Genomic DNA, 10,564 nt, shown 5'->3' on the forward strand with positions numbered 1-10,564 from the left:
CAGAAAAAAAAGTAATAAACTCTGTATGTCATTTAAATATGTGACGTTAGATCAGGGGTGGCCAACCCGCGGCTCGCGAGCCGCAGAGCCGCATGCGGCTCTTGCAACTTTATTTGATAGGTGCAGTGAAAAACAGTCACATAGGAAGTGGGGGCAAAATATGCCGCGACTGGAATCGAACCTGCATCGCTGTACAGGGGAAGGTTTATATAAGTCATCACGACAGGCCGTGGTATACGCTCATTATATCACAGCTGAGGGGCGTCTCCAGCCCGACGCGAAGTGATGTATTGCTTTTATAAAACCAATAACGTAAATATGAAAGAGGAATACACAATCTATTTTATGTAGTTTCTAATTAATCAGAAATACATATTATCCAGTATAAATAGCCCCAGTGTGGGAAAAAATAGTCCCATCTCTCCAGATGTAGAGCATGTCATCTTTTGCTCATCTTTTTTTTTCTGAGACAGGAACTCATCAATACATTCATCCATCGTTAGCTCCTCCCCAGAAATCAAAGTTTACCTTGAACATGCCTAATTAATTGTTAACGAAAATAAGAAAAATAAACTTTAACACCGGCTACTTTTTGCTACCTGCTGTAACCGTCAAAAAATATGTAACAGTTGGTTGTTGTCATGGATACAATGTTGCTTTCCTGATGCGGAATGATCTGCTGTGATGAGGCTTTAGAATAGAAGCCGTGGTATATGCTCATTATACCACACTTAACAACCAATCAGATTGCAGGATTTCACCTTTCTGTTTTAGAATGGTATTTTTATGTCTCAGAGAGAGCAGGGAGTGAGGGATCATGGGTAGTTGATGTGGCTCTTTGCAGTAACACAGTAACCAATTGTGGCTCTTAGCCTCCGAATGGTTGGCCACCCCTGCGTTAGATACTGTAGATAAAACAAATGCTTTATGGAGGAAACACCTAAGAATCGTTACGTGTCCCATCACGGTCCTGATGGGGAGTGAAGGATCACAGAGGAAAGCTGAGGAAAGATAAACTTTTTGACACGCTGCCCTCCCAGCATCCCTTGCGTATCCGATGATGACACCTACTTGCTTCCCATGGAAGATGAGTCGGATGCGAGGGATTTGGACACTTGCTGTCGTCCAGATAACGCAGGTACTGCCTTAAAGGTATTGTGACATGAAAAACACATTTTTCTTGATTTTTTGTGTTTTGTTGGGTGTCTTGACATCAATTACACCCAAAAAACAACGAACTTTTAACATTCAGTGTATTGTGTGCTTTCTGGGATTTTCCGCATAACTATGCAAAAACGGCGCATGTGGTTTGGTGGCGGATCGTTACGTAACGACCCGCTAAATCACCGCCCCCTCCACCCAGCTCCCTGCCTCCTCTCCTCTCCAGTGCACCATAAAGGCTGATTTATGGTTCCACGTTACACCGACGCAGACCCTACGGCGTAGGGTTACGCGGCGACGCGCTACGTACGCTGAACCCTACGGCGTAGGCTCTGCTGTTTAGAGCCTCTTCTGTTCTAATCACCGGAGGAAAACTGCTAAGAAGACCCGCGGCCACTGACTGGACTTAAGATAAGGAGACACTGCTGCTTGCATGCCTTTATTTTTATGATTGTTTGCTGTGGACTGTCTGCTTCGCCCTGCTCCTTTTCCGTGCATGCTTCGCCTGTCGCTCCCGGCTTAACTCTCCGACGCCGCTGTGAGCGTATTGCTCGCGGGGAGCTGCGGTCCCGGTCCTCTGGTCCCGGTTGGACTTCATCCCCGGGCTGTAGTCGCCCTGTCTGGGCTGTGTGTCGGTGTTTGTGGTTGGTGTGCGCGCGTGTGTGCGGAGACGCTGGCAGAAGTGTGTAGCGATTGGTTGGAGGAGGTTTGGAGGAGGAGCGGCGCAATGATTGACAGGAAAGGGGAAAAAGGACCCGTTTTTCACGGCGCAAAAAAACACTGTAATAAAAAGCCAGGAATGGAGTACTAGAGTGAAGTTTTTCTTCTTACACTCTTTTAGACACATTTTAGGGATGTTGGCCAATACTTTTAATAGGGTTAAAAGCATGTTAAAAATGATGTCACAATACCTTTAATGAAAGACTGTTGAGCCATGAAACACACACACTCTCACACTGTTTCGTCTTTTATTTTCTCCGGTGAAACATCATCATGTACGATTACACAATCACAAATAGACCAAACAGGTACACACATGTGTTTCTGTGCAGACAAACAGTGCACGAGGAGCAGAAAAACAATAAATAATGGAGAACAAAATACGACAGACTTATGTAGCACGAATACGTCTTGTTTCCTAAGAAGGTGATTGAGGATGGGTCAAAGTTACTCGTGACAGAGTTGGGTTTCTGGAGATGATTGTGCTGGATTCTTGAGTGTATGTCGTCCGTGCTCAGGCCAGGCGTGACCCGGTCCTCTACTTGTGTCTCCAGAGTGATGGAGAGAGTTTCCCGCCCTCTGTCATGCTCACATAGGTGGGGAAGAACCGAAGGAAAAGGCGTCTACTTCTGTCTCAGGGAGCTGGGATCAGCGGCCTCTACTCGGGGTTGGGTTCTCCACAGGGTTGTGTGTGTGTCTTGGTGCTGACTCATTCCTCTCATCCTCTCCTCCGCTTTAGTCCGTCAGTCAGTCCGTCAATCTATAATCCCTCACAATATGCTCTTCATTGCTCCTTCTTTCACTCGCTTATCCTTAGCCCCCAGTCCTCAACTTGTTCTGCAGACAAATCACAGAGGAAAGTACATCAGAGACGGAGAGAGGGGGAAAAAAGAGAAGACAAACAGAGAAGAAGGATTCTTTCACACATGAGAGAAGACACAAAGAGAGGAGGGCTTGAGTGCAATAAAGAAGGGGGGGTTTGAGAAGGAGAGCAGGGACCCAGGGGGAGTGGATTCCATGTTAGCGATAAGTGCAACCACAAATCCCCAGTCCTCCCTGTCAATAATCATTTGAACTGCAGTAGACGCCAAAAAAGATGAAAATCGCCTCAAAGAAGATAAGTTATGGGGAGAGAAAAGGGGAAACAAGGGATATAAAAAAGGGGAATAATGTAGATAAAGGAGTAAGAAGGAAAAACAGGCCTTTTTTCTGAGCGACTAACCTAATGACAACGTTGAGAGATCTCTCGAAAGGAATCAAAATGTACTTTTACACCATCGATCCAGCACAAAGTTGGATAAAAACAACCTCCCGGCTAAATTGAAAAGTCCACAAGAAGACAAGAAGGAAAGAGGGAAAACAGCTGCAGGGGGACCCGGGTCTTCTTCTTTTTTTTTGTTTTTCATGTTTCCTTATTGGGTAGTCAATGTAATGCATATTACACAATAAACATTTTTTAAAGGATTCGACAGATTACCCCATTTTACATTTTACCACACAAACAAAACAAAAAAAAGTAAAATAAAGACACAGAACTTAACATAGGGCTGGGCGATATATCGAGATTTTAATATATATCGATATATTTTCAAACGCGATATGGTACGAGACAATATCGTTTATATCGATTATTAAATTTTTTTTTTTTTTTTTTTATGATTTTGATATAGCTTATTTTGTGACAAATTGACTTGAATGTTTTATTTGAGATTTGCACAAATGTTTTGTTATTTGCTCAACTGTCAACCTCAGTGGAAAAGTCTGCCTGTTACTGTCTACATTGTATTAATTGCACAGTGTATTTTAATGTAATTGTTATGCAGGAAAGGGATATTTGTTTTATTTTATTCAAGAAGCATTTTTATTCTATATATGCAGGCAGTTTATTTTTATTTCATTTGTTTTATACATTTTGATATTGTGCAGACCTCTGTTAATAAAGGTACCTGTGTGACGAATGAATTATTTTATTTTCGTGTCCGGACATTTAAATGACCCATCCCTCAGGGGACACATTAATTACATCAAAATATAACATTCCGGTGTGTAAAACCACCTACTTCCAGCTACAAATAACAATAATGATAATAAGCAGCAACAAATAATAATAATAAATAAAATTAAAATTAAAACAAAATAAAATATCCCACACTAGAAAATGAAAAAATTAAAAAAATTAAAAAAATGAAAGCATATAAAGTGACATTTGGCACGAAGCTTTGTATTAAAACTGACTGTTTTTTTAAAGGTTTGCCTCAGAAAAAAATGAAGCTAACAGAGATGCTAACAGAGATGCTATGCTATAATGCTTTGGGGGAAACCCCAATTATGTCACAGAAAAGATATGGATATATATCGAGTATCGCCATTCAGCTAGAAAATATTGAGATATGACTTTTGGTCCATATCGCCCAGCCCTATTACACACTAAACATTTTTTAAAGGATTCGACGGATTACCCCGTTTTACATTTTACCACAAACAAAACAAAAAAAAAAAAATTCAAATAAATAAAGATACAAAACTTAACATAATAAAGCCCCCAAAACACACATACTATAAAATACATAATTATAAACAAGTCCCATAGTAAGTACCAATTAAAAAATCAAACTCTGACTGAAGACAATAATAGGAAAAATAAAGTAATAAAATAAAATACAGGACACACAAGTATTAGGGTGAAACTAAGAAAAAAAAAAAAGGAAATTACGAAAATAAAGTCATAATATTATGAGAATGAAGTCGTAAAATTACGAGAATAAAGTCGTAATATTAAATATATTATAAATATATAAATATAACTTCACAAGATGCTCAATATTCAACATTTTAACACACTCTTCCTGTTAGAGTTCTCATAAATTAACACTTTATTCTTGTAATATTACGAATTTATTCTCAAAAAATTACAACGTTATTCTCGTAATGTTACGACTTTATTCTCGCAAAATTATGACTTTGTTCTCGTAATTTCTAAATTTTTTTTGTTTTAGTTTGGCCCTAATACTCCGTCGTACAAAACAACAACAAAAATAATAAAAAAATAAAATAAAATAAATAAAAAATAAAAATTTTAATAAACAGACATAAGAGGAACCCTAAATACAATAGAAATGGTTAGCAATATCATACTTCCCTATAATTAAATTAAATCAAATTAAATTAATCTTCCAAGGATGCCAAAGAATTAACAAGAGAAAGAATAGGTTCCCAAATATGAGAAAACTTATCAGAGCCACCCCTAGTACCGTATTTAATTTTCTCTAAATATAAAAAGGACATCAGGTCTTTCAACCAAGAATTGGGAGATGGAGGTTTTTGGTCCTTCCATTTAAGTAAAATACGTCTCTGAGCTACAAGAAGGAAAAAGACCCGGGTCTTCTGTGCGGATTAGAAATTATTTCCCACGAGGCAAGAAATACAGGCGGAGAAATCCACGTAGATTCTGACCCAAGTGAGCGCGAGCGCTTCCAAACTATTTATTTAACATCTTTTCTACAAATTAACTCAAGCCAAAGCTGGTCTCAGGGCCAAACTCCTTCACTATTCTGCTTAATCAGCATAAAACATCAGCACAACTGTCTTCCATCACCCACGTGTGCATCTGCATCCTTTAAAATGCGTCTTTGTTAGAAAAAAAGACCATAAACGGCTACTTTACTGCTATCGTGCCACTTTAGAACTCCACCGAGGGCAGGGTCACGTAAAGTACGGCGTCTAAAGCCGTTTCTCCACTCATGAGATGCCTAGAAATCGCTCATAAAACAAGCGGCTAAAGCAGTTCTGCCACTAAGAATTGGGTCAATTTTACATTTATGTTTCTCCGGGCTTTATTCAAACATGTGCAGAGAGCTGCAGAACATGACAAGCGGGGCATGGAGTGATGGATTATACATGAGTGTCGGAGTTTTATTACCGCGTCGTGTCACGCTGTCATGAGATTACTGCACGCTGCAGTTCTGCAGAACGTGGACGGTAAATGACAGAATGGAAAACATGTTTTAAACATATCTCTTTTAGGAGTGGGAGATGTAATGACTCTAAATAGGTACTTACTTACTTGCAAAGATTTGTGGTAGTGGCTCTGAACTCATGAAAAGTGTTATTTTTTGGCCTGTGGGCGTCAATGAAGCAGAGACGCCGCAACACGACCACGAACGAGACACGGGAGCGCTGCTTAGACCTTCAGAGTTTTCTTTTTTTAACTTTTTATTCCGTTCAGGAACTATGAGAGCTTTGGGGGAGAATCTGAACCTTCAGAGTCGGAGTAGAAACCTCGACATCCAGGATCAAGATCTACAGATGCATCTTTAACAAGTCTGATCACTTGGAGTGATGGTTGCCGTCCAAACATCCTGAGTTCAGTTACACTTGAGCAGGAATACAATAAAGCAATGACGAGGAGTTTTTTTATTTTTATTAAATGTATTTTACTTTCATCTAAAGCAGGGGTCAGCAAACCGCGGCTCCTTAGCGCCGCCCTAGTGGCTATCTGGAGCTTTTTCAAAAATGTTTGACCTTTTTTTTCCTTTTTTTCTTCTTTTTCTTCTCTTTTTCTTCTTTTTTTATTTATTTTTTCCTTTTTTCTCTTTTTTTCTTGTCTTTTTTCTCTTTTTTTCTTCTTTTTCATTTTTACTCTTTTTTTTCCCTTTTTCCTTTCCTTTTTAATCTCTAAACTTTTTTCTCGAAGTTTTGACTTTTTCTAGACATTCTGACTTTTTTCTCAAAATTTTGACTTTTTTTTTCGACATTTCGACTTTTTTCTCGAAATTTAAACTTTTTTCTCAAAATTTCAACTTTTTTCTCGAGATTGTACTTCAACATTAATCTCGACATTCTGACTTTTTCTCGAAATTTTGACTTTTTTCTCAAAATTTTGACTTTTTTCTCAAAATGCATAATGAAAAAAAAATCTTCCCCCAGTTCTAACTAATACAGATACATGCAGCATGTGTTTCCTTCATTCTAAGGCTTATACAAGACTTTTCATTTTTTTGCGGCTCCAGACATATTTGTTTTTTGTGTTTTTGGTCCAATATGGCTCTTTCAACATTTTGGGTTGCCGACCCCTGATCTAAAGGAACATTTGCTAACATTAAGGAAGCAGATAGCTTTTGGGGTCTTCCTTTCTTACTTTTGCCAAAAAGGCTAAAGGCTAAAGGGGCGAAGCTGGAGGTGCCTGTGTCTTTAATCACGGCTTCAGCTGAGCAGTGCATTGTGGGTTGTGACGATCACATAAACACGTCTTCTGAGGGTTTAAAAGTGCACCTAATAAACTGGATTGCAGGTAGACTCCCACTGATGGCCCGTTTGCTGCTCCAAGTGTTAGCACGACCAATCCACCGCCTGTAAACGAGGTTTCTTATTTAACTTCCAGCTGTGCAGAAACGAGCAAATATTAGCAGGCTATGTTCGGGGTGACACGTTGAGGCAGCTGATTTCTTTGTCCACACACAACTCCACACTGAAATGTATTATTTATGTAGATACGAGGCGAGTGAAGTTGTTTACCCGTTCTCTGAATCCGGTGCATCACAGAAGCAGCTCGTGCTGCCGGCTGTGGATCTAAAAGAGACGATCCGCGGCCGACGCCGCTGATCCGGTTCAGGCCGGATCCCCGGGCGACGCTAAAGAGTTCTGTTTGTTCAACTACACTGGACCAATTAAAGGTTTCCTTAAAACTAGTGTGGACCTGGAGGAAAGAGACGTCCCCTTCTCTCAAGTTGTAGTAATGAGACGATAAAATCAGCACCATGCATACAATCAAGGCAGAAATGTACAGTATTTTCTGGACTATAAGCCGCATCCGCTCTATTTAAAAAAAAAAAAAAAGATATTTCAGCCGCAGATGTTTATGTTGTTAGATTAGATATTTACTGCATGTACAGAACCGTTTTGAACTGTAAATGATGTACATCAGGGGTGTCAAACTCATGGCCGGGCCGGATTTGACCAATTTCTTTCTCGTGGGCCGCACGCTCAAAATAACAAAAACGGTGCGGAAAATGTTTTCTCTCATTTTTTTCTTTTTACTTTTGTCATCTAATCCCGTATCAGTTTAGTTAATTTTAAAGGAAATATGCACTTTGTTTACACTCTAATTATGTAAAATATATTTCTTCAGGATTTTTTCTTGAAATTTCTCGTTTTCTTTTTCAAATTATGTAAGATACTTTTAATATCATTTTTAAAAGATAAACAGAAACAAGTATGTTTTTTTATATTTCGCTTTTTTATAGGGAATTTAATTAAAATCAAAATCTTTCTTATTACATCCGAGAGTGTTTCTTTGTGATTTAGAGATTTCTCCAGTACAATTAAGTGTATTTATTTTTAAAAATTGGCGCGGATATTTACGCCAGTGTGCCAAAAAAGTCAGCACTTCTCTTTTAACTGTTTTACTTTGTCACTATCCTCGTATTCAAAACTGAAATTCTCTGAATAAATATCTTCTATCATCTTTTTTAGCAGTGATATTTTTCCTGCGAAAATATATAATAGTAGTCAGTTAATGAAAATAAACGACCGTCTAAAAAGAAATAAAATCAGCAAATGCATTCTAGAAAACTAAAAAAATGTCAAACTGCTCTCTTTGTGGAATAACGATGGATTTGTAGAAGAAATATATTATCGGATATGCTGCGATTCATGGCAATTATTTATGCCTTCCTTTTTAGTAAATTAATATTTCGTTTTTTTGCGTTGGAAACTTCTCGCGGGCCGCATGAAAATCTCTCTCGGGCCGCACATTTGACACCCCTGATGTACATGTATGTACCTAAATAGATCTTTCCTAACAGTGTCTTTTAGCACGGCAGCAACTTTGCTGATTAAAACGGGACAGAACCAAGAGAAAATAACCGGTATTTATTTATCTGTTTATCTGTTTGAAATCTGCTTCTACTTCTATCTGCTAAAGAAGAAGTAGTGTATTCTTCTTTGCATTTATTTTGTTTTAGTTTTGATTCTAATTCCGGTTAGAGCGCCCCGAGTGGTGGAAGAAAAATCCACAGAATAGCTGCACCTTTGTATAAGCTGCACGGTTCAAAAACTATGAAAAAAGTAGCACCTTATAGTCCAGAAAATACGGTAGTCTGAATGTATTAGCGTGAGTAAGAAATAAGGCCGAGTTATTAAAGCCAGCGCTGCCGTAGTGAATGACGTATAATGTTTACTAATGATGACGTCGGAGCAGATTCTCATTCCATTTCCAGCCCTGAAACCACGAGCTGGAATCCAGCTCCGCCCTTTCACAATGAAAGAGAGATGGAAGGGTCAGTGGGAAAAATGAAGTGAAGGAGGAGAAGATAGGAAGCAAAAAGGCAGTCATGCAGAGAGAATATGGAATGAGGCGGCAGGCAGTGGATTGAGAGATCGGCCTTGGCGATAAACTCCTATTCATTGAGAGAGAGGAGGAAGGAAAGAGAGACTTTATCTGTCCTCCGACTGCCGCTCTCTCGCTCCGTGCTATCAGACCTGTTAAGCGCTGAATGCATAAGAAATGCGACTAGGGATGAAGGGATAACGGATGGAGGGAGCGAGGGAGGGGGTGAGGAGGGCTCAAAAGAGAGTAAAAGTGGGTCTAAATGTTATCAGTGACGGTGGCGATAAGAGGGCTAATTATCGGTGACAAAGGCCGGGCAGCTGACGACGCTTCTGTCTCCGCCGACTCCCGTCCAGGGGTCAGTTTTGTTAAACTGAGATTTGGGGGGATTTGGCTTTTATCCCCTTGCAGAGATAAGGATCTTATTTTTTATTAGAATTTAAGATATGAAGGGGGTTAGGACGGAGAAGAGGGGACGGGATTTTGTGGAGAGGAAACTCTTTTGGCTGCGATGGAAGGAGGACGAGGCGTTTCTTAGAGGGTTCGTCTAGATCAGGGGTCGGCAACGCAAGATGTTGAAAGAGCCGTATTGGACTAAAAACACACAAAAAAAATATGTCTGGAGACGCAAAAAATGAAGTCTTGTATAAGCCTTAGAATGAAGGGAAATGGCGAAAGGCTTTGAAATGTTGAGAAAAAAGTCGAAATGTCGAGAAAAAAGTCAAAATGTCGAGAAAAAAGTCAAAATTTCGAGAAAAAAGTCAAAATTTCGAGAAAAAAGTCAAAATTTCGAGAAGAAAAGAAAAGAAAAAAAAGAAAAAAGGAAAAAAAAGAGAAAAAAAGAGAAAAAAACGAAAAAGGAAAAAAAGGTCAAACAAGGCAAATGGCGAAAGGCTTTGAAATGTCGAGAAAAAAGTCGAAATGTCGAGAAAAAAGTCAAAATGTTGAGAAAAAAAGTTGAAATGTCGAGATTAATGTTGAAGTACAATCTAGAGAAAAAAGTCGAAATGTTGAGAAAAAAGACGAAATGTCGAGAAAAGTCAAAATTTCGAGAAGAAAAGAAAAGAAGAAAAAAAAGAAAAAAGGAAAAAAAGAAAAAAAAGAAAAAAAAAATTAAAAAATGGCGAAAGGCTTTGAAATGTCGAGAAAAAAGTCAAAATGTCGAGAAAAAAGTCAAAATGTCGAGAAAAAAGTCAAAATGTCGAGAAAAAAGTCAAAATGTCGAGAAAAAAGTCGAAATGTCGAGAAAAGTCGAAATGTCGAGAAAAAAGTCAAAATTTCGAGAAAAAAGTCAAAATTTCGAGAAGAAAAGAAAAGAAAAAAAAGAAAAAAGGAGAAATAAGAGGAAAAAAAAGA

General features: G+C 38.7%; 1 long non-coding RNA gene across 1 annotated transcript in view; it reads right to left on the bottom strand.

Moving 5' to 3' along the window:
* Positions 1 to 2,115: 2,115 nt before the first annotated feature.
* Positions 2,116 to 10,564, bottom strand: part of LOC133424534 (uncharacterized) — a 103,884-nt gene continuing 95,435 nt past the window's right edge. The window contains exon 5 of the long non-coding RNA XR_009770900.1: positions 2,116 to 2,718. This is a non-coding gene — a long non-coding RNA (uncharacterized LOC133424534). The remainder of the gene's footprint in view (positions 2,719 to 10,564) is intronic.

This window comes from Cololabis saira, chromosome 23 (assembly GCF_033807715.1).
Source record: "Cololabis saira isolate AMF1-May2022 chromosome 23, fColSai1.1, whole genome shotgun sequence".
Classification (NCBI taxonomy): Eukaryota; Metazoa; Chordata; class Actinopteri; order Beloniformes; family Belonidae; genus Cololabis; species Cololabis saira.